This window comes from Heterodontus francisci, chromosome 38 (genome assembly GCF_036365525.1).
Source record: "Heterodontus francisci isolate sHetFra1 chromosome 38, sHetFra1.hap1, whole genome shotgun sequence".
Taxonomy (NCBI): Eukaryota; Metazoa; Chordata; class Chondrichthyes; order Heterodontiformes; family Heterodontidae; genus Heterodontus; species Heterodontus francisci.
The window spans coordinates 14,181,972-14,205,957 of record NC_090408.1 but is presented as its reverse complement, the minus strand read 5'-3'; the positions used below and the strand labels follow the sequence as shown (position 1 = coordinate 14,205,957).

At 42.6% G+C, this 23,986-nt stretch overlaps 1 protein-coding gene across 5 annotated transcripts in view; it reads left to right on the top strand.

The window, feature by feature from the left end:
• Positions 1-23,986, top strand: part of adamtsl3 (ADAMTS-like 3) — a 723,872-nt gene that overhangs the window by 353,091 nt on the left and 346,795 nt on the right. The window lies entirely within an intron of this gene.

Sequence of the window (23,986 nt, the reverse complement as noted above, 5' to 3'; positions counted from 1 at the left end):
GTGACCGTTTCCCTCAACAACAGGTATACCGTTTTGGATACTGTTGTGGGGGACGACTTACCAGGGGTAAGCAATGGGGTACAGTTATCTGGCACAGAGTCTGTCCCTGTTGCTCAGAAGGGAAGGGGGAAGAGGAGCAGAGCATTAGTCATTGGGGACTCCATAGTTAGGGGAACAGATAGGAGGTTCTGTGGGAACGAGAGAGACTCACGGTTGGTATGTTGCCTCCCAGGTGCCAGGGTTCGTGATGTCTCGGATTGTGTTTTTGGGATCCTTAAGGGGGAGGGGGAGCAGCCCCAAGTCATGGTCCACATAGGCACCAACGACATAGGTAGGAAGAGAGATGGGATTTAAGACAGAAATTCAGGGAGCTAGGGTGGAAGCTTAGAGCGAGAACAAACAGAGTTGTTATCTCTGGGTTGTTGCCCGTGCCACGTGATAGCGAAGCGAGGAATAGGGAGAGAGAGGAGTTGAACATGTGGCTGCAGGGATGGTGCAGGAGGGAGGGTTTTGCTTTCCTGGATAATTGGGGCTCTTTCTGGGGTAGGTGGGACCTCTACAAACAGGATGGTCTTCACCTGAACCAGAGGGGTACCAATATCCTGGGGGGGAGATTTGCTAGTGCTCTTCGGGGGGGTTTAAACTAATTCAGCAGGGGAATGGGAACCTAAAATGTAGTGCCAGTGTACAGGATGTTGAGAGTAGTGAGGTCAGGGATAAGGTTGCAAGGACGCAAGAGGGCACTGGCAAGCAAGAACCTGGTTTAAAGTGTGTCTACTTCAACGCCAGGAGCATCCAGAATCAGGTGGGTGAGCTTGCAGCATGGGTTGGTACCTGGGATCTCAATGTAGTGGCCATTTCGGAGACATGGGTAGAGCAGGGGCAGGAATGGATGTTGCAGGTTCCGGGATTTAGATGTTTCAGTAAGAACAGAGAAGATGGTAAAAGAGGGGGGGGTGTGGCATTGTTAATCAAGGAGAGTATTACAGCGACAGAAAGGATGTTTGAGGACTCGTCTACTGAGGTAGTATGGGCCGAGGTTAGAAACAGGAGAGGTGAGGTCACCCTGTTGGGAGTCTTTTATAGACCTCCAAATAGTTCCAGAGATGTCGAGGAAAGGATAGCGAAGATGATTCTCGACAGGGGCGAGAGTAACAGGGTAGTTGTTATGGGGGACTTTAACTTTCCAAATATCGACTGGAAATACTATAGTTCGAGTACTTTAGATGGGTCAGTTTTTGTCATGTGTGTGCAGGAGGGTTTTCTGACACAGTATGTAGACAGGCCAACCAGGGGCGATGCCACATTGGATTTGGTACTGGGTAATGAACCCGGCCAGGTGTTAGATTTAGAGGTAGGTGAGCACTTTGGTGATAGTGATCACAATTCGGTTAGGTTTACCTTAGCGATGGGCAGGGACAGGTATATACCGCAGGGCAAAAATTATAGCTGGGGGAAAGGAAATTATGATGCGATTAGGCAAGATTTAGGATGCGTAGGATGGGGAAGGAAACTGCAGGGGTTGGGCACAATCGAAATGTGGAGCTTATTCAAGGAGCAGCTACTGCGTGTCCTTGATAAGTATGTACCTGTGAGGCAGGGAGGAAGTTGTCGAGCGAGGGAGCCGTGGTTTACTAAAGAAGTTGAAGCGCTTGTCAAGAGGAAGAAGAAGGCTTATGTTAGGATGAGACGTGAAGGCTCAGTTAGGGCGCTTTAGAGTTACAAGCTAGCCAGGAAGGATCTAAAGGGAGAGATAAGAAGAGCAAGGAGAGGACACGAGAAGTCATTGGCGGATAGGATCAGGGAAAACCCTAAGGCTTTCGATAGGTATATCAGGAATAAAAGAATGACTAGAGTTAGACGAGGGCCAATCAAGGATAGTAGTGGGAAGTTGTGTGTGGAATCAGAGGAGGTAGGGGAAGTGTTAAATGAATATTTTGCGTCAGTATTTACAGTAGAGAAAGAAAATGTTGTCGAGGAGAATACTGATATTCAGGCTACTAGGCTAGATGGGATTGAGGTTCACAAGGAGGAGGTGTTATCAATTTTGGAAAGTGTGAAAATAGATAAGTCCCCTGGGCTAGATGGGATTTATCCTAGGATTCTCTGGGAAGCTAGGGAGGAGATTGCAGAGCCTTTGTCCTTGATCTTTATGTCGTCATTGTCGACAGGAATAGTGCCGGAAGACTGGAGGATAGCAAATGTTGTCCCCTTGTTCAAGAAGGGGAGTAGAGACAGCCCTGGTAATTATAGACCTGTGAGCCTTACTTCGGTTGTGGGTAAAATGTTGGAAAAGGTTATAAGAGACAGGATTTATAATCATCTTGAAAAGAATAAGTTCATTAGCGATAGTCAGCACGGTTTTGTGACGGGTAGGTCATGCCTCACAAACCTTATTGAGTTTTTCGAGAAGGTGACCAAACAGGTGGATGAGGGTAAAGCCGTGGATGTGGTGTATATGGATTTCAGTAAGGCGTTTGATAAGGTTCCCCATGGTAGGCTATTGCAGAAAATACGGAAGTATGGGGTTGAGGTGATTTCGAGCTTTGGATCAGAAATTGGCTAGCTGAAAGAAGACAGAGGGTGGTGGTTGATGGCAAATGTTCATCCTGGAGTTTAGTTACTAGTGGTGTACCGCAAGGATCTGTTTTGGGGCCACTGCTGTTTGTCATTTTTATAAATGACCTGGAAGAGGATGTAGAAGGGTGGGTTAGTAAATTTGTGGATGACACTAAGGTCGGTGGAGTTGTGGATAGTGCCGAAGGATGTTGTAGGGTACAGAGGGGCATAGATAGGCTGCAGAGCTGGGCTGAGAGATGGCAAATGGAGTTTAATGCGGAAAAGTGTGAGGTGATTCACTTTGGAAGGAGTAACAGGAATGCAGAGTACTGGGCTAATGGGAAGATTCTTGGTAGTGCAGATGAACAGAGAGATCTTGGTGTCCAGGTGCATAAATCCTTGAAGGTTGCTACCCAGGTTAATAGGGCTGTTAAGAAGGCATATGGTGTGTTAGCTTTTATTAGTAGGGGGATCAAGTTTCGGAGCCATGCTGCAGCTGTACAAAACTCTGGTGAGACCGCACCTGGAGTATTGCGTGCAGTTCTGGTCACCGCATTATAGGAAGGATGTGGAAGCTATGGAAAGGGTGCAGAGGAGATTTACTAGGATGTTGCCTGGTATGGAGGGAAGGTCTTACGAGGAAAGGCTGAGGGACTTGAGGTTGTTTTCGTTGGAGAGAAGGAGGAGGAGAGGTGACTTAATAGAGACATATAAGATAATCAGAGGGTTAGATAGGGTGGATAGTGAGAGTCTTTTTCCTCGGATGGTGATGGCAAACACGTGGGGACATAGCTTTAAGTTGAGGGGTGATAGATATAGGACAGATGTCAGAGGTAGTTTCTTTACTCAGAGAGTAGTAGGGGCTTGGAACGCCCTGCCTGCAACAGTAGTAGACTCGCCAACTTTAAGGGCATTTAAGTGGTCATTGGATAGACATATGGATGAAAATGGAATAGTGTAGGTCAGATGGTTTCACAGGTCGGCACAACATCGAGGGCCGAAGGGCCTGTACTGCGCTGTAATGTTCTAATGTTCTAATGACCACAGAAACGCCTGTCTGTTCCCCGAACTATAGTGTTACGACCAGGTGAGGAAGGGGTCTAGCACTCCTCTTTCAGCCTTTTCCTCGTTTGGCTGTAACAGGGTTTAACTTTTAAAATACGGTGTTTTTAGCTTTCCCTCAGTAGGTCCTTGCTCACTTCTCTCTAATTGTAATTGCAAAGAAATCAACCAGACATGTTTTCTTAGATTTAAACAAGAAAGATGTAAGTTTATTAACCTTAACACTCTAACTCAGTTAAAACTACTAAAAATACATGACGTGACCATGCGAGCATGCAGATGCAATAAACACATATGCAAATAGATACAGAGGAGGAGAAAAAATTAAAGGGGAAAAGTTTGACATAGTGGATGGAATTCAGTTACTGGTTTTGGAGTGGATGTAAAGTCTTTGATTGAAGTTAAGTTTTGCAGTTCTTTTTGGGGCCCAGTGCATACTTTCAGACTTGTTTCACTGGTACCAGAACGTTTTCGGGAGTCTTCTGTCTTGAGGCTTAAGTTACTTCCATGGGTCCCTGGAACTTTGTAAGAGAGAGAGAGAGAGATGCTTTCTTCTTGAAGTTCAATTGCAGTCTGTTCCTTTCTGTGTCAAGCACAATTCAAATAACTACCCAAGTTGACCAGCAGATTAGTCATGTGACTAGCTTTTTGTTTGAACTAGCCTCGCCTGCAAGGTTTGTGGATTCCTCCAAGCTGACCAGACACTCTCAGTGGAGGGGATGTGAGGGTGGTGGTGGTCGGTGGGGGGGGCGGGGCGTGGGGAGGGGGCGGGTGGAATGCTTGCTCGAACACAGTCAATGACTCTCAATGTCTCTGGATCATCACTACTGATAAAACCCATCTGGCTAATTGGATCAGGGAGTACTTCCATTGTCTCTTTGGGCAACTGTCTCTCAGAATGCAAATGTGTAGCCATGTTTTTAGCCACTCAGTTCTGTGGTCCTTTTAAACAAGTTATTTCAATGTCCAGTAAACGTTCAAAATAATGTTCCATCTGACAAAATTAATATGTTTCCATTTGGCAGGTGTGGTTTCCGTCACACCTCCACAGCCGGCTGAATGAAATGCAACATTCGGAGGAACATTCACTATAAAATGGAAAGAACAGCATGTACAGGAAAGCACACATGCATTTCCCTCATTCATTCTCATTCATTCAGAAATCGTAAAAAGTATTACAGTCTGTCTTTCCTTTGTACCAGTGCTGCTTCAAACTGCCCCTTGTCTTGAGGTAGGGTCTGAGATGGTTATGTGTTGCCCAAGGGCCTTAAATTTTCTTTACTATCAGCCTGCAATACGTTGGGAATGGGCATCCCAATAAACATGTGATTTTTGACCAGGTTTGCAGTTTGCACAGTTCTATGATTGTCCAGGGTGCTTTTGTTCCTGTTGAGGTCTGCAGGGGGAGGGTTAGATTTAATTAGCCCTGGTTTGGCATTCTGATCATGGGAGTCGGCAGTGGGTGGATTCACTCTGATCTCTCAGTGCTTTGAGTCATGCAAGTGCTTTTCACTTTAGGGTATGGTTGTTTCTCTTTTTTTTTAGAGATACAGCACTGAAACAGGCCCTTCGGCCCACTGAGTCTGTACCAACCAACGACCACCCATTTATATTAACCCTACAGTAATCCCATATTCCCTAACACCTACCTACACTAGGGGCAATTTACAACGGCCAATTTACCTATCACCTGCAAGTCTTTGGCTGTGGGAGGAAACCAGAGCACCCGGCGAAAAGCCACGCGGTCACAGGGAAAACTTGCAAACTCCGCACAGGCAGTGCCCAGAATCGAACCAGGGTCCCTAGAGCTGTGAGGCTGTGGTGCTAACCACTGCGCCACTGTGCCGCCCTTTCTGGCTGGCCTTGAAGGCAGCTGGAACTTTCCTCAACAGATGCTGAATTGGTCTTACCCTCTCATCTACTTTGAGATGATATTTTCCAGGAAGACATCATAAACCTGTAAACACATCATTGTCCTCCTCTAGGATCTGTTCTGGGGGTCAATGGTTTAGTGTGTTGCGACACTTTGCAAATCTCTTTTTGCACGTTGAGGGATACCAGTCCAAGCATTAGAATTGCTCGGGCTTAGATGAGTGGCTTTTGCTTGCCGCCTATGATCTGGAATTCAGATCCTGGTTCTTGTCATTGCATCGGGCTCTCACAGTAATTTGTCCTCTTGGCTCTCGTACTTACTTTCGAGGGCTTAGTTTTTGGATCACAATGTTGAGCCACTTCACACAGGTCCATGAAGGAAAGGTTTTCCCCTGGGGAACCGACTTGTATATTCGAGAAAACTCATCAGCCGGAACTGCGGCTTGCCTCACTCTATGAACCTTTTGTTCCTCCACATGGGTCTTTATGGAGAGGTGGGGAGAGAGTTTTTAAATTCCTCTAGCAAAATTATCTCTCTAAGGTTTTCATAGCTGGGCTGACTTTAAGAGCCCTCAACCACTGGTCTAAAACCAGCTACTTACTTCTCTCAAACTCCAAGTAAATTTGATCAGCTTGCTTGCTGAGGGTTCGAAACTTTTGGTGTTAGGCTTCCATGCATACGCGATAAACACACATGCAAATAGATACAGAGGAGGAGAAAGAATTAAAGGGGAAATGTTTGAAGTAATAGATGAAGTTCAGTAACTGGTTTTGGGATTGGATGTAAAGTCTTTGATTGAAGTTAAGTCTTGCAGTTCTTGTTGGGGCCCAGTGCACACTTTCAAACTTGTTTTGCTGGTACCAGAAGGTTTGCAGCAGTTGTCTGGCTTGAGGCTTAAGTTACTTCCGTGGGTCCCTGGAACTTTGCATGGGCGGGTGTTTGGAGGAGAGGGTGTGGGGTGGGGTGTGCGGGGGGTAGGGTGGTGGAATGCTGGCTCTTCCACAATCAATGACTCTCAATGTCTCCTGATCATCACTATTGACAAAGCCCATCTGGCTAATTAGATCAGGGAGTACTTCCATTGTCTGGGCAACTGTCTCTCAGAATGCAAATGTGCAGCCAAGTTTTCAGCCACTCAATCCTGTGGTCTTTTTAAACAAGTTATTTCAATATCCAGTAAACGTTCAAAATAATGTTCCATATGGCAGGTATGGTTTCCGTCACAATAAAATCTCCTACCAATATTTCTCTGCTGTCTTCTCTCCTCCCCTGCATAGCTGAGACACCCATGGTCCTCTGGTCATGACTGTTGCTGCACTCTCCAGTGGAACCCTCTCTCCCATCGGTATTCACAACTGAATACCGACTAGAAAGTGGGATGCCCTCCAGGCACCCCTGGACTACCTGCCTTGCCCTTCTTGTCTGTCTGGCAGCCATCTATTCCATCTCTGCCTTCGCTCTCTTAAGCTGCAGGTTGACCACCTCCTGAAACATGCTATCCATGCATCTCTCATCACCACAAATGCACCTCAGTGACACCAGCTGCTCCTTGAGTTCCAAGATTTGGTGCTCGGGTTTTTGTATTTGGTGGCACTTTATGCACATGTAGTTGTCCAGGCCATGGGTAGGGTCCTGGAGTCCCCACTTAGCACAGGATCTGCATTCAATGGGTCTGAGCAGTCCTGCCATGACTCAAATTATTTCGTTACTGCACTAAAATTGGAAGTTAAGTAAACACAATAAAATGGTTATAAATAGAACAAACAAATGAGTAACCACCTACTGACTACTGATAGTTTAGCTTCTACATGGCAGATAGACTTAAATGTTAGAGAAAAAATAAAAAGCAGCAAAAAAAGTAAATAAGAAAGTAAGAAAATACCTATCAGATACTCACCGACTAGCTCCCTGTGCCTCGCTGCTCTCTCTCCCCTCTCGTGCTGTTTGTCGCTCCGAAGTCTCGCCCAACCAATCACCTACCTTTTTCCCTGTGATGTCACCCTTGATTTTTCTTTCCACAGACTGGCAGCAGTGGCAGCAGTAACAAACCCTGCTCCTCTTTTGCTGTTTCCTAGTGAACTCTCCTGCTCACTCTCTTTTTCTCTCTCAATTAAATTAATGTTTTTCTTAATTTATTTATAGTTCCCCTCCTTACCGAAATACCTCACTTACCAAACTCCTTTCTTTACACTCTGTGCACTCAAGCAGCACTCGGTGCAGACAAGCAGCAGTAACAGACCCCTGAATTTATACTCTCTGAAAACAATGATGAATCAACCTTGCAAGAGCTCAGAAGCCAGTTTAAGCTAGCTACCTAACTAACTAGCTACAGTTACTCTGAGAGCCTGTATATCCCTGTTTAAAACTGTCAGAAATTTAACTTGCCCCTTGACTTAAACAGTAATTTTAGTAAATTGTTCTTTATTGTGATCATAAATTCCAGTATGTAGTGCCAGAGAACATCATCAATCTCTAATGCAATGTTTCATGCCGTCTCCATAAATCATTATCCATAACAATATCCACCGTAATGTTGCAGAGCTGCTCTTCGATTTCTCTGTTCTCCTCATTCTCTTCGGTGGACAGAGTACACTGTCGGATAATAACTTCCACCAGCTTCTTTCCTCTCTCTAGCCCCAAGTAATTGTGACTGGCCATAGTGTATATTAGGTTGGCAAGTATTTCCTTCACTCTGTTACTCTAGAATCAGAGCAGATGAACGGCCTTTCCCTAGTGTGAACTCACTGGTGTGCCAGCAGAAGGGATGATTGTGTGAATCCCTTCCCACACATGGAGCAGGTGAACAGCGTCTCCCTTTGTTGTCCACTTACTTAATCTGTCATATCTCTTTGCAGCCTCTTTGTGTCTCCCTCACAACTTACATTCCCACCCAACTTTGTATCATCAGCAAACTTAGATACATTACCCTCGGTCTCTTCGTCTAAGTCATTAATGTAGATAGTAAATAGCCAAGGCACTGAGCCTTGCGGCACTCCACTAGTTAAAGCCTGTCAACTTGAAAATGCCTCGTTCAACCCTATTTTCTGTTTCCTGTCCATTAACCAGTCCTCTATCCATGTTAATGCATTACCCACACTTCCATGAGCCCTTAACTTGCATTTATCATTTTGTGTGGCACCTTATTAAATGCCTTTTGGAAATCCAAGTATATGATATTTACATCTCCCCTTTATCTACCCTACAAGTTACATCCTCAAAATTCTCAAATAAATTTGTCACACATGATTTCCCCTTTATAAAACCATGTTGACTCAGAAAATCACAGTATGATCAAAGTTCATTGTTAAGACTTCCTTCATAATATGTTCCAGCATTTGGGCTAACTGGCAGGGAAAAATATAACACGAGAGTAAACTAGTCAGGAATATAAAAACAAATTGTAAGAGCTTTGACAAGTGGATGCATTAGAAAAAAGGGAACATAAAAACATAAGAAATAGGAGCACGAGTAGACAAATTGGCCCCTCAGCCTGCTCCAACAGTCAATGTGTCGTACTGGCCTGTAGTTCCCTGTTTTCTCTCTCCCTCCTTTATTGAATAGTGGTGTTACATTTGCTCACTTCCAATCTGATGGGGCCATGTAGAATCTAGGGAGTTTTTGGAAAATCTGAACCAGAGCATCCACTTTCTCTGCAGCTACCTCTTTTGGAACATGAGGATGTAGGGTATCAGGTCTTGGGGATTTGTTGGCTTTTAGTCCTTTAAGTTTCTCTAGTACTTTTTCTCTGCTGGTATAAATTACCTTTAGTTCCTCAGTCTTATTAGTCCGTTGGTTGCCTTCTTTTTTTGGTGTGTAATTTGTGTCGTCTACTGTGAAGACAGACACACAATTTTGTTCAACATCTCTGCCATTTCCTCATTCCCCATGATAATTTCTCCTGTCTCTGCCTCTAAGTTTTAGTGTTTACTCTAGCTACTCTCTTCCTCTTTATATAATTGTCAAATCTCTTAGACCTGATTTTATATTCCTGGCTAGTTTAATCTTTTTTTTCCCCTTTATTATCAACTTTCTGGTCGCCCTTTGCTGATTTCTAAAACTCTGCTAATCCTCAGGCTTACTACTATTTTTGCAACATTATAAGCCTCTTCTTTTAATTTAATACTATATTCAACAGTCCAAGTAGCCACAGATGGATCTTTCTCACTGAATTTTTGTTTTTTAATAGAATATGCTTTAGTTGAACAGTTTGAACCATTTCTTTAAATGTGTCACATTGTGTATTTCCCATTTTAGTCTATTTACTCAATCAACCTAAGCCAGCTCTCTCCTCGTACCAATGCAATTGGCTTTGTTTAAGTTTAAGATTCTTTTCCGGGCTTGGAGTATGTAGCTCTTAAACTTAATATTGAATTCAATTGTATTATGATAATTTTATCCCAGAGGATCCTTTTACTGTGAGATTACTAATTAAACCTGCCTCATTGCACAATACCAGATCTAAAATAACTATATCCCTAGTTGGTTCCACAACATATTATTTCAGGAATCTGTTGTGAAAGCATTCCACAAACTCATCTCCCAGACTACCTTTGTCCGGTCTATATGAAGATTAAAGTCCTCCACATTATTACATTGCCTTCGTTACAAGCTCTAACTATGTCTTGCTTAATGCTTTGTCCAGTGGTACAACTACTGTTAGGGAACCTATAAACTACTCCCACCAGTGTTTTCTGACCTTTGTTTTTCTTAATCTCCACCAATACTGATTCCAATTCCTGATCTTCTAAGCCAAGACGCTTTCTTACTATTGTCCTTATGTTATCTTTTACTATCAGGGCTGTCTCTCCTCCTTTTCCATTCTGCCAATATTTTCAAAATGTTCTGTACCCTGGAATATTTATTAGCCCAGCCTTGATCACCTTTAGCCACGTCTCTGTAATAGTGATTAGATTGAAACTATTTATCTCTATTTCTGCTGCTAGTTCCTCTATTTTACTACAAGTGCTCTGCGCATTTGGATAAAGAGCCTTTCTTTTTTTTTACTGCTATTCTTAGCATAGACCTTATTCACTGATGCACTATTATTGTTAAACTCTCAGTCCCTTCCCACCCCATTGCTACACTGCTCGATTGCCTTGACTTTTCTCTTTAGATTTCTAAATCTCCCTTCATCTGAACCCTTTCCCCCAACTCTTTTAGTTTAAAGCCCTATCCACAGCCCTAGTTATATGATTCTTCAGGACTCTGATCCCACCTCATGAGATGGACCTGCTACACGCTACACCTCTTATATTGTTGTCGAGATACCTTGGCTTTGGGATCTTTCTGCCACATGTGTAGGCATCAGAAGAGACTGGCATGTGGCATGTGCTACCATCCTGAGAGATGGCACCATCATCACTGCTTATTTCTGCCATACCACTAACTCTGGGCACTGGTACAACATGACCACTAATCTATAGGAAAGCAGACCTAATAGTATCAGTTAAGCCCTACCTCATGGTTGTCTGTAACCAGTTGGCAAGGCTATCAAAGCCAGAAGAGGCCTCCACTGCAGATGTCCTTGAAGCTGCCACACACTTCAACGTGAACTGCTTTGTTGTTAAACTAGCTTGTAAAGTATTTCTCATTCTACTGTGAATACAATCAACTGAACTATCATCTGCAGCAATAAAAGCAAAATACTGCGGATGCTGGAAATCTGAAACAAAAACAAGAAATGCTGGATTCACTCAGCAGGTCTGGCAGCATCTGTGGAAAGAGAAGCAGAGTTAACGTTTCGGGTCAGTTCCGAAGAAGGGTCACTGACCCGAAACGTTAACTCTGCTTCTCTTTCCACAGATGCTGCCAGACCTGCTGAGTGAATCCAGCATTTCTTGTTTTTGTATCATCTGCAGCACCCTGGTATAGCCGACAGTGCCTGCACTGACATTTGATGCTCTGCAGGGATTGCTCTTTTGGCATCAAGAGGCATAAAATCTAGCTCCCCAGGTACTGTCGCTGAGAAGCAACTTCCAGACACCAATGTTTTCCCTCTGATGCCTCCTTGCTGCAGCTGTGTGTCACCCAGTGCAACCCTCTCTGACTCTCAAGGTGGACATTTCCAAGCCAATACCTGAGAGAATAGTGTGAGTGTAGGTGCATGCTGTGAACTGCTAACAATGTTGCATGTATTGTGGAGACTGTATCTTCTCCCTCTGGTGCACAAAAAGGGAGACGAGGTTTTAGAGTGGTCCCCTGAGCAGTGGAGCTCGTGTTGCTTTCAGTAAAAAGGGTGAACTCAGGGATTTTCATGACAATAACGTCAACAACAACTTTTATTATAAAAACTTTTAACGTAATAAGATGTCCCAAAGCACTTCACGGGAGTTTTATAAGTCAAAGTTTGACACCGAGCCACTTAAGGAGATATTAAGGCAGATGACCAAAAGTTTGATTAAAGAAGAGGTTTTAAGGAGCATCTCAAAGAGGGAAAGAGAGGTAGAGAGGCGGAGCGGTTTAAGGAAGGAATGCCAGAGCTGAGGGCCTTGGAAGCTGAAGGCATGGCCACCAATGGTGGGGCAATTAAAAATTGGGGATGCTCAAGAGGCTGGAATTAGATGAGCATTAAACTCTGAGGGTTATGTGACTGGAGGAGATTGCAGAGATAGGAACGGGTCAAGCCATGGAGGGATTTGAAATCAAGGAGAATTTTACAATTGGCATTGCTTAACCAGAGGCCAATGTACATGAGCAAGCACAGGGGTGATGGGTGAATTGGACTTGGTGCGAGTAAGGATATGGGCAGCAGAGCTTTGCATGATGTCAAGTTTACGAAGGTAGAATGTGGGAGGCCGGCCAGGTGTGCATTAAATAGTGAAGTCTAGAGGTAACGAGGCATGGATATTAGTTTCAGCAGCAGATGAGCTGAGGCAGGGTGGAGTTGAATGATGTCATGGAGGTGGAAATATGCGATCTTTGTGATGGCACGGATATGTGATTAGAAGCTCATGTCAGGGTCAAATATGACACCAACTTGCGCACAGTCTGGTTCAGCCTCAGACAGTTGCCAGGGAGAGGGATGAAGGCATTGGAGAGATGATATAGTTTAATGACGGTTAATGTGGGCACAGTAGGATGAGAAGGAAAAGAAGCAGATTGGCATCATGAACCCACAGGGTGCTGGACAAGAGAAAACCAAGATCCATCTAGTTTGCTTTCTACCATCTTGGTAGTCGCATAATACAACTATGATGGAGCTGTTGACTGATCATGGTCACTCACCCTGCTACTTTCTCTAACTGCCTCCATGCCTCCTACCCCCCCCCATTGTCCACCCCATCCCCCACCCTGGGAGTTAATTTGCCACCTCCTCATAGGGCTTGAAGGATCAGTTGTCCTCAAAAGGAAGCAAAAGGGACAATTTGCCTTTTGTTCCCATAGCGCAGGGTAAAATTAATTCTCAGCATGCAGACCGTAATGGATGTGTTGTTTGCTTTTAAAAGGCAATCCTATTCTATGAAAGATATTTCAGTGAGCAAGTGGTCAATTTATGGAACAGATTCCTGAGGGAGACAATGAAAGCTAGTAGTATTGATTCATTCGTGTGCAAACAAAATAGATTTTTCAGAAAATATCATTTTGGGATGCAGCAATTTGAGACATGACATGTAGTAAGTGTAGCATCCTTTGGAGGAAAAAGATGGCTTTGGACCAATGGTTCCCAAAACTCTCCATCATGGGAGTTTTCCTGTTGTCATGTCTGCATCTGAGATAGACTAATTGTTAAGAGTATTGACATGATTAGACCAACTTCATTATAGTTGTATCATGAAACTAGCAGGATGGTAGAAGGCAAATTAGATGCAACTTGGTCTCTTTGTGTCTAGCATTTCTCTGTGTTCCTATGCTGCAGGTGAAGGGTTGGGGTGTAGAGGACACTACACTATCTTATGGACATTAACACAAAGCAGTTGAAATACTTTGAATATGAGGGACAATACATTGTAAGTGATGAATATGATTGGTACACAGCCGTCATTGACTGTCTCCTCTACTATTGCCTGACTTAGTAAGGACAGTAAAGCTTTTCCTGCACTGAGTGGCTCCATGCAGCATTGTTAAGTACATACTCACTTCTATGGGCAGCTACCCTTGAAGGCCTGTGCTACTTAATGCCAAACAGCATCTACCTGCTGTGCAACAGATCCACAACTGCAGCAGTGAGCACCGGGACTCACTGTCCTCTTGCTGACCTGATGGACAATGTTGGAACAACATTTCTTTCAAGCAGTAAAACTGTTTCTCACGAAGCCGTGTTCTGAAAAGTTGCTACGAGTCTCTAATACCTCAGCTGCACAGTATTCCCCAACCCTCAGCAGACAGGCTCCCAATCAGAGGTGTTTATGACACCTAGAGCTTATTCAAGGTATTTTAATGTGACAGCCTGGAAGCTATGGTTGGTTCAGTGCTCATGATGTTGGGCAGTTGCGATTCGTGCTTTGCCTCCTTCACATCTAATCAGAGAATCTACGCTTCAGCGTTTAACTGCTTTGCAGATTAGTCATGAGAAAACTATGCACTTTCAAAATCAGTTTTTTTTTAATGGATTGCTATTTTATAATGCTTTAAAACTCTAGTATTCATGGGTAGCAGGCACTAGATAAATTTTACCAAAAGTGCTTGTCCTCCAAGTGAATGATAAGCAGACATGCAAACAGATTATATATACATAAATAGTAATCATTGTTGGAGTACTCAAAGTATTTTGCTGATTGAAGGCTGTCGCAACACTGCATGTGTGAGGTTTACACTGATACCTGCTTTTGTGGTGTATGAAGGATGTGCACTGAAATGTACCATTGGTAGAAGCTTCATCTAATGGATGGTCCTCTACATTCTGCGGTGCTTCCTAGTTTTTTGTTCAGGCCTGCAGGCCATTGCCTTCAATTTTCGCCCATTGGTGAAAACAAGGGGAGAAGATTGTGGATTGTTTTGCTGCACTGTTGTCTGCTTTGGAATGTGCAGAATTCCATTCACTAGCAGTCAATTACAATTTTTATTTACATTGATAAAGGTCTGTTGGTCTTTTATTAATGTTGAGGAACATAGAATTACATAGAAACCAATGATTCAGCCCAACAGATCTATACCATGAACGTCCTCGAACCCAGAATATAAAGATGGTCTGCTGAAAGAGTTTTCTCTTCGCATAACTAGTGTGAAGCTGAAGCAGTGTAAGTAACTAGATTGATTGATGATTGATCAGATCAGTTGCTTTAACACGCATCTGTGTAAGTTTGATGTCAAAATGTGAGCAGCATGGAGTTAATAATGTGTGGTTAGTAAAGTTAGTTCAGTAAATGTCTTTGTGATGCTTGTGTAATTGCTAAGGTACATATTTCCTTTTGCAAAGATTGTCTTGGTTGTCTCTTAGAATTTACTTTTTCCATTAAACAAAGGTAGGCTGGAGTGCGTCACAAGGAAGAAATGCGTCAGGATGTTTAAATAACCTCATCAATTTAAAGGCCAAAGTTCAAGTAGTTTATCAATGTCTTGTGAATTCAGAGATGTATTATGCCCTTGAAATGAACTCTAGGCTATCTTTTTTTCTTTACTTGTGTGTAATGTATACACAGTTGGAGTTTGTGGTGGGTTTTTTTACTCCACTTTTGGCCAGTCTTGTTTAATTGCCAGTAGAGGGTGTCATGGTTGACACTGGTAGATGGCAGCCCCTTGTGTTATACCACATGATTTGATTTGAAGGGCTATTGGGCAATGTGATCATCAGGGAGTCTCGCTCATCAGGAGTGCATACTGGAAATTGGGGATTTTGCTGCCCAAAATGTTGCAACATTTTTCCATCCATGTTAACAACATGCAGGTTGAGGCTCCCAACTGGGAGTGTACAGTCAGAAAATTGTCCCTATTGAGTTTTTATTCCACTGCATTTCATAGCGAGTAGCATACAACTTAGGGTAATATTGAACTAGTTTTGCATTCAAGGCAGTAATTCAGGCCAAAGCTACAATTACAGGTATAGTCAAGGAGTTTATTAACATCACCTGAACCTTGAGATGTGTGACTACCTGGAAATGAATCACATTTGTCTCCACAGTGCAAGAAAAATTAAGACGACAGCTGGTAACTTCCTCAACATCAAGCACCCGCAACCACAATGCCACCACAAATTGTGAATCACACTGAATGATGTGGAGTTTTATTTTGCTCTTTGCCTTTATGTAGGGTTTGTTAATCTGTTAATTGTGTATCAATGGTTTGATTATATGCAGGTGAGGGGTGTTAATTGGGGTCTTATTTGAGCACTTATAAGCAGACACTCACTGAGACTGGTGGAGGTTTTGAGTGAGGAGCTATATGTTTGTAATCCTTTTACTATGCACAATAAATGTGAAACTGAGTAAAGATAGGCTCCAGCATTATCATTCCATAACAAGCTTTCTGGAGTTTAGCATGGTAGCAGAGGATGGTTGCCTAAAGCTGAAGGTTGGAAACTTTTTTTTTGCATAGAAAACTAAAATCTCATGGGCTATTGTGGAAAATATGGCAGAAAGCAAGTATAAATTGTCAGGGAATGATTACCCTCCAATGTTCTCTGAGTCTGAACCATATGACCGGTGGAAGAATGAAGTGAATATGTGGACACAGGTTACATCTCTACCAAAGAGGGAACAAGGTATGGCATTGGCGTTGTCACATACAACCAAAAGTAAAATCAGAAGTAAAGTGTTTTGTGAACTGGATGCTAGTCAGTTGGATACTGATGAAAGATTGGATATTCTGTTGGAATTCCTGGATGAAATTTGCAAGAAAGCTGACCTCTTTAATGTGTATGAGGCATGGTTAGATTTTGATAGATTTTGGAAAACAGATGGTTATTCAATGGAAGGATATATCATGGAGTTCAACAGACTCTATAAAAGATTGAGGAAATTAAATTTGAAGATCCCTGGTTCTGTTTTTAAATTGCTAGATTGTGCTAGGGTGTCACATATGGACAGGCTCCTGGTTCTAACTGGGGTTCAGTTTATGGACAAAAGACTCACTGTTGGATCAAATGTCTGCTGCCTTAAAGAAATTCCTGGGGAAACAGTCATTTCCTGCAGCCCTGGAAGAACAAAGAAGGCACTCTGCAGTGAAACAAAGAATGGAGGACTCAATGTTTACTAGATTTCGAAATGATCCAGATGCTGGAAGCAGGCATAAGTACACTGGAAGAGTTAAAGACAGGAGGAATGAGGATGAAAGCACCTTCAGCAGGTTTGACTATTACAGCGGAAGACAGAATTAGAACAGCAATTGTAGGTGAATGAATCCCAGGAATGCCCAAGGAACAGTTAATAGGTGCTTCAGATGTGACTCAAAGTATCATTATGCAATGAATTGCCCTAAGCTAAGCGGCAGAGACCTCGAAATAACACCTGACAGAGAATTCTGAGGCAGAAGAGGAAGGTACTGATGAATCTGAACAAATTGTACTAATCACAAGGAGTTTTAGATCTGTGATGAATGTGTTATTTCCAGATTCATTCAACTGTGCTGTATTAGATAGTGCTTGCATGTCAACAGTATGTGAAACTGAATGGTTACAGTGTTATCTGGATTCACTCAGTAATGAGGATCAATGCAAGGTTAAGGAGTATAAATGGACGACCAGCTTTAGGTTCAGTGATGACAACACATGGAAGTCACGGAAGAGAATAGTAATTCCATGTAAAATAGCTGGAGTGGGCCACTTTACCAGTACTGATGCAGTCTCTAGTGAGGTACCTTTACTGTTGAGTCAGCATTCAATGAAAAAGGCACAAATGAAACTTGATATGGAGCACGATAAGGCAATTGTTTTTGGGAAGTCAGTGAATTTGCAGTTTACCCAGCCAGGGCATTATTGTATACCCTTAACAAAACCTGATGTTTTTAGTCAGAGTGTTAGAGAAGTATTGATGGCATCAGGTGTTAAGAATCAGAGAGACAAAAAACAAATTGTCTGAAAGTTACACAGACAATTTGCTCATCCTTCTTGTCAGAGATTAAAAACTCTGCTAAAGGATGCACGTGTGATTGATGAAGAGTATACGAGAATAATAGAAGAGATTAGTGCAAAGGGTGAAATCTGTACAAAATACTGAAGGCCGCTATCACGTCCTATTGTCAACCTTCCTTTGGCATGTGACTTTAATGGATTTAAATATATGGGACAAAGACAAGAATATTTTCATTGTACATTTTATAGACCTAGCAACTAGATTTAGTCTTTCTACAATAATAAATAGTAAAGATAAAAGTGTGATTATAGACAAAATAATGGAGAAACGGATAGGGACTGGACTTGAGGCACCAGCTAGGCTTCTGACTGATAATGGAGAGGAATTTGCCAATGACGAGTTCAGAGACATGTGTGAAAACATGAACAATATGGTTATGAATACTGTAGCTGAAGGTCCTTTCAGCAATGGGCTCTGTGACAGGAATCACGCAGTGGTTGATGAAATGCTGCATAAAACCTTAGCTGACCAGCCAAACAGCAAGTTGACAACTGGCCTGGCATGGGCAGTTCATGCGAAGAATTTACTTCAGATGGTTGGAGGATATAGTCCCTATCAATTGGTCTATTGGTGGAATCCCAAATTGCCTTCTGTGTTGTGCGATGGGCCTCCTGTTCTCGAAGGAACTACAATTAGTTCCATTTTTTCTACACATTTGAATGCTTTACATGCAGGGAGACTGGCTTTCATCAAGGCTGAGGTCTCTGAGAAAATTCAGAGAGCTCTGAGGCATCGTATAAGGCCATCTGAGGTGGAATTTATTTCAGGCGATTTGGTGTATTGTAAAAGAGAGGGTCTGAGGGAATGGAAGGCCCTGGCAACGTAATCAGACATGATGGTAAGACAGTAGTTATCAAGCATGGAAATCAAACAGTTAAGGTTCATTCCTCACGATTAATCATGGTTGATAACAAAATCTCAGAATCTGATAGAGGGAAAAGAGGCTGCTTGTACCTCAAATACTCACGTGTTTTGTTATGAAGATCCTGGGGAGCTGAATACGTTAGATCAAGGGTTGGGTAGTAAGTGATTGATCATGACGCTTAAGAAAGAGCTATCGCATCCAAAGGCCAATTGGCCCAAGTAGCTAAAATAAAAGCAAAATACTCTGCAGGTCTGGCAGCATCTGTGGAGAGAGAAGCAGAGTTAATGTTTCAGGTCAGTGACCCTTCATCAAAACTGGCAGAGGCTTGAAATGTAATAGGTTTTAAGCAAATAAAGCAGGGGTGGGGCAAGAGATAACCAAAGAGAAAAGAGACAAATGAAATTTCCTGTCAGAAAGAGCAGAACTTCTTCAAGGTAGGCATTCCTGGAAAAGAAGTGGCAGTCCCAAGAAGGTACTTGGGTACCATATATTCCAGAAGGGTCGAATAAATGGAGTGTTGCAACAATTGTGGGACATGCAGGAAAATCTACAGGCAAGTTTAAATATTGGTTAAATGTTCAAGATGATGGCCAAGAAGGAAAGTCCATGGACTGGCAGAATGGAGTGAAGGAGTAGAGGGTAAGAAAGCACAATGCAAGTTCTAATAGTGGGTCTGAAAATGACTCTTGCATAAGGAAGCGATCATGTACTGGAAAAAGAGACTCTGATAATGTGCGAGGGAGATCTTCTAACAGTAGTCCCAAAAGACATCAAAGTGCTAATAGAGGGTGTAGTTTGAACAGATTCCACAATAAAACTAAGGCTGGAGAGCAGTCTCGGAATAGAACGAGCAGTAGAAGTCCTCTTGACCGTGAAGGTTTCGTGGCTGCCAATAAACTTGAGGATAAACTAATAAGAGAAGCAAAGCATAAGGAATTAGAGAGTTGGAGAGAGTTTGGAGTTTATTCTAAGGTACCAGATAGGGGAAAGCCAGCCTTGTCACATAGATGGATTTGTACTGAAAAAGTCCTTCCCAATGGAACTTATTAGGCTAAAGTGAGGCTAGTTGCGAGGGGTTTTCAAGAATGACTGGGTGATACTGATGTTAGAGTGAACTCTCCCACAGCCGGAAAAGTAATCTTAAAAATCTTTTTGCCTCTTTTGGCCACATATTCATGGGAATACAGATCCATTGACATAAAAGCTGCATTTCTGCAAGGTGATACTTTTCAGAGAGAAGTGTATCTAAAACCACCTAAAGAGGCAGCAGATACAGAAGGAAAATTATGGAAACTGAACAAATGCATCTATAGCCTTAATGATACTCCCAGGGTGTGGTATTTCTCAGTGAGATTTGTTTAGTTGAAAATTGGTTGTGCTCAACTAAAAGCAGATCCTGCGATGTTTCATTGTTATCATAAAAGGAAACTTTCAGGCATCTTTATGATGCACGCTGATGATTTCTTATGGGGTGGTACTGCAGATTTTGAGAAATGTTATTAATAAGATTTGAACAGAATTTAAGATTGGGAGTCAGGCTTGTGAGGCCTTTTAAATATATTGGTTTAGATATTAAGCAGGCTAAGTTTGGAATAAGTTTAAATCAACAATCCTATTTAGAGAGTGTTACTCACATCCTGGTTAATTGTATTAGGTCCTCACAGAAATATGATGATCTATCTAAAGCCAAGATTGAGCAATTGTGAAGCTTGGTTTGTCAATTATTAAACTGGCTGTGCACTCAGACTAGGCCTGATGCTAGTTTTGATGTACTGGAGTTAAGCACTGATTAAACAGCCAAAAGTTGCGAATGTTTTAAGGGTAAATAAAACTTTAAAAAAACTAAATCTGGAGAAATGTGTACTGAAGTTCTCATTCTTAGGTGACCCAAAGAACATGAAACTAATAATTTTTAGTGATGCTTCACATTGTTGTGATGGTGCTTCTGTATTTTTTGTTAAGTTTTTTTTTTGAGAACTCATGTATTTTAGAATTATGAGCACTGTTTTATTTGGGAAAACTGAAAGGGATTCCAAGGATTTTTTTCACTGGGGTCATTGAAGGGATACTGAGAGGTCGTGTTTATAAACAATTCTTACTGGAAGTCACCTTCTTCAGATAAGTACCCAGCGGGGGTCCTTTGACCTGGAGGAGATGCTTATGGAGAAGTGGCTGGCCATGATTTATAGGGGTCAGGAGGCTTGACTCTTGAGATATTGTTTTTGGCTTCACATTGGACAGTCAGTTGGGGTTTGGACGGTTATTTTGAAAGGAGTTTTAAATCAGCCTGCCAAGGACAAACCCCAGCTCAGCCTTTTCTATCTCTTTGAAAAGCCTGTCAGCTTTTCCATCTCTTTGAGAAGCTCTGAGACGTGAGTGTAAGAAATAGAGAAACTGATGTGAATTCCTCCTGAAAGGCCTGCCAGAAACCCCTGTTGCCACATTTCCCTGGAAAGCCTATCAAACTGATTTTCAACGTCACCTAAAAAGAACTGTTCTCAAGATCTCAGTGACAGCTGTCTAAGCGTATTTGGGATGCCAAACCAAAAATGGACAACTGACATCTTTCCATATCTTCTTTTTTTTTCTTCAAGAATTAGCAAGCATTTGGCCAAAGTATTCTTTTTTGTCCTTTTTTTTGTACCAGTGCTCTAAAAAGAAAATCTCTATATTTTTCAGTGAACCGGTGTGTGTGTGTTTGTGTGTGAGAGAGGGGCTAAGGTCAAAGGGCACTTTCATTTCACTCTGTGTTTTAACATGCTATGCGTCGTTACTGGTTATGTCTTGTTTTATAATAAACTGACAATTTTGTTTATTAAAGAAACCTAGTTGGGGCATTTTATTCTGGGATAAGAGTAAAGTCTATGATTGACTGTATCAGTAACTGTGTAGACATTTAAATATATGTTATGACTTGTGGAGAAGTGGAACTAGAAAATACAGTGCACTCCTTCCACTTTGGTTATTGCAACAAGATAATCTTGCTGATGGGTATTCAAGTGCACCTGGTTTCATAATATTTCTGATGGGTGAAAATGGGAAATGTTGTCCTTTAGCTTGGGAGGCTAAGAAGATAAAAAGTGTTGTTAGAAGCACTTTAGCTGCAGGTCTTTTGGAGGCAGTGGAACATAGAACATAGAACATAGAACATTACAGCGCAGTACAGGCCCTTCAGCCCTCGATGTTGCGCCGACCTGTGAAACCATCTGACCTACACTATTCCATTTTCATCCATATGTCTATCCAATAACCACTTAAATGCCCTTAAAGTTGGCGAGTCTACTACTGTTGCAGGCAGGGCGTTCCACGCCCCTACTACTCTCTGTGTAAAGAAACTACCTCTGACATCTGTTCTATATCTATCACCCCTCAACTTAAAGCTATGTCCCCTCGTGTTTGCCATCACCATCCGAGGAAAAAGGCTCTCACTATCCACCCTGTCCAACCCTCTGATTATCTTATATGTCTCTATTAAGTCACCTCTTCTCCTCCTTCTCTCTAATGAAAACAACCTCAAGTCCCTCAGCCTTTCCTCGTAAGACCTTCCCTCCATACCAGGCAACATCCTAGTAAATCTCCTCTGCACCTTTTCCAAAGCTTCCACATCCTTCCTATAATGCGGTGACCAGAACTGCACGCAATACTCCAGGTACGGCCGCATCAGAGTTCTGTACAGCTGCAGCATGACCTCGTGGCTCCTAAACTCGATCCCCCTACTAATAAAAGCTAACACACCATATGCCTTCTTAACAGCTCTATTAACCTGGGTGGCAACTTTCAGGGATTTATGTACCTGGACACCAAGATCTCTCTGCTCATCTACACTACCAAGAATCTTCCCATTAGCCCAGTACTCTGCAATCCTGTTACTCCTTCCGAAGTGAATCACCTCAAACTTTTCCGCATTAAACTCCATTTGCCATCTCTCAGCCCAGCTCTGCAGCCTATCTATGTCCCTCTGTAACCTACAACATCCTTCGGCACTATCCACAACTCCACCGACCTTCGTGTCATCCGCAAATTTACTAACCCACCCTTCTACACCCTCATCCAGGTCATGTATAAAAATGACAAACAGCAGTGGCCCCAAAACAGATCCTTGCGGTACACCACTAGAAACTATACTCCAGGATGAACATTTACCATCAACCACCACCCTCTGTCTTCTTTCAGCTAGCCAATTTCTGATCCAAAGCACCAATTCACCTTCAATCCCATACTTCTGTATTTTCTGCAATAGCCTACCGTGGGGAACTTTATCAAACGCCTTACTGAAATCCATATAGACCACATCCACGGCTTTACCCTCATCCACCTGTTTGGTCACCTTGTCAAAAAACTCAATAAGGTTTGTGAGGCACGACCTACCCTTCACAAAACCGTGCTGACTATCTCTAATGAACTTATTCTTTTCAAGATGATTATAAATCCTATCTCTTATAACCTTTTCCAACATTTTACACACAACCGAAGTAAGGCTCACAGGTCTATAATTACCAGGGCTGTCTCTACTCCCCTTCTTGAACAAGGGGACAACATTTGCTATCCTCCAGTCTTCCGGCACTATTCCTGTCGACAATGACGACATAAAAATCAAGGTCAAAGGCTCTGCAATCTCCTCCCTGGCTTCCCAGAGAATCCTAGGATAAATCCCATCTGGCCCAGGAGACTTATCTATTTTCACACTTTCCAAAATTGCTAACACCTCCTCCTTGTGAACCTCAATCCCATCTAGCATAGTAGTCTGTATCTCAGTATTCTCCTCGACAACATTTTCTTTCTCCACTGTAAATACTGACGAAAAATATTCATTTAACACTTCCCCTATCTCCTCCGATTCCACACACAACTTCCCACTACTATCCTTGATTGGCCCTAACCTATCTCTAGTCATTCTTTTATTCCTGATATACCTATAGAAAGCCTCAGGGTTTTCTTTGATCCTATCCGCCAATGACTTCTCGTGTCCTCTCCTTGCTCTTCTTATCTCTCCCTTTAGATCCTTCCTGGCTAGCTTGTAACTCTCAAGCGCCCTAACTGAGCCTTCACGTCTCATCCTAACATAAGCCTTCTTCTTCCTCTTGACAAGCTCTTCAACTTCTTTAGTAAACCACGGCTCCCTCGCTCGACAACTTCCTCCCTGCCTGACAGGTACATACTTATCAAGGACACGCAGTAGCTGCTCCTTGAATAAGCTCCACATTTCGATTGTGCCCATCCCCTGCAGTTTCCTTCCCCATCCTACACATCCTAAATCTTGCCTAATCGCATCATAATTTCCTTTCCCCCAGCTATAATTCTTGCCCTGCTGTATATGCCTGTCCCTGCCCATCGCTAAGGTAAACCTAACCGAATTGTGGTCAGTATCACCAAAGTGCTCACCAACTTCTAAATCTAACACCTGGCCGGGTTCATTACCCAGTACCAAATCCAATGTGGCATCGCCCCTGGTTGGCCTGTCTACATACTGTGTCAGAAAACCCTCCTGCACACACTGGACAAAAACAGACCCATCTAAAGTACTCGAACTATAGTATTTCCAGTCAATATTTGGAAAGTTAAAGTCCCCCATAACCACTACCCTGTTACTCTCGCTCCTGTCAAGAATCATCTTTGCTATCC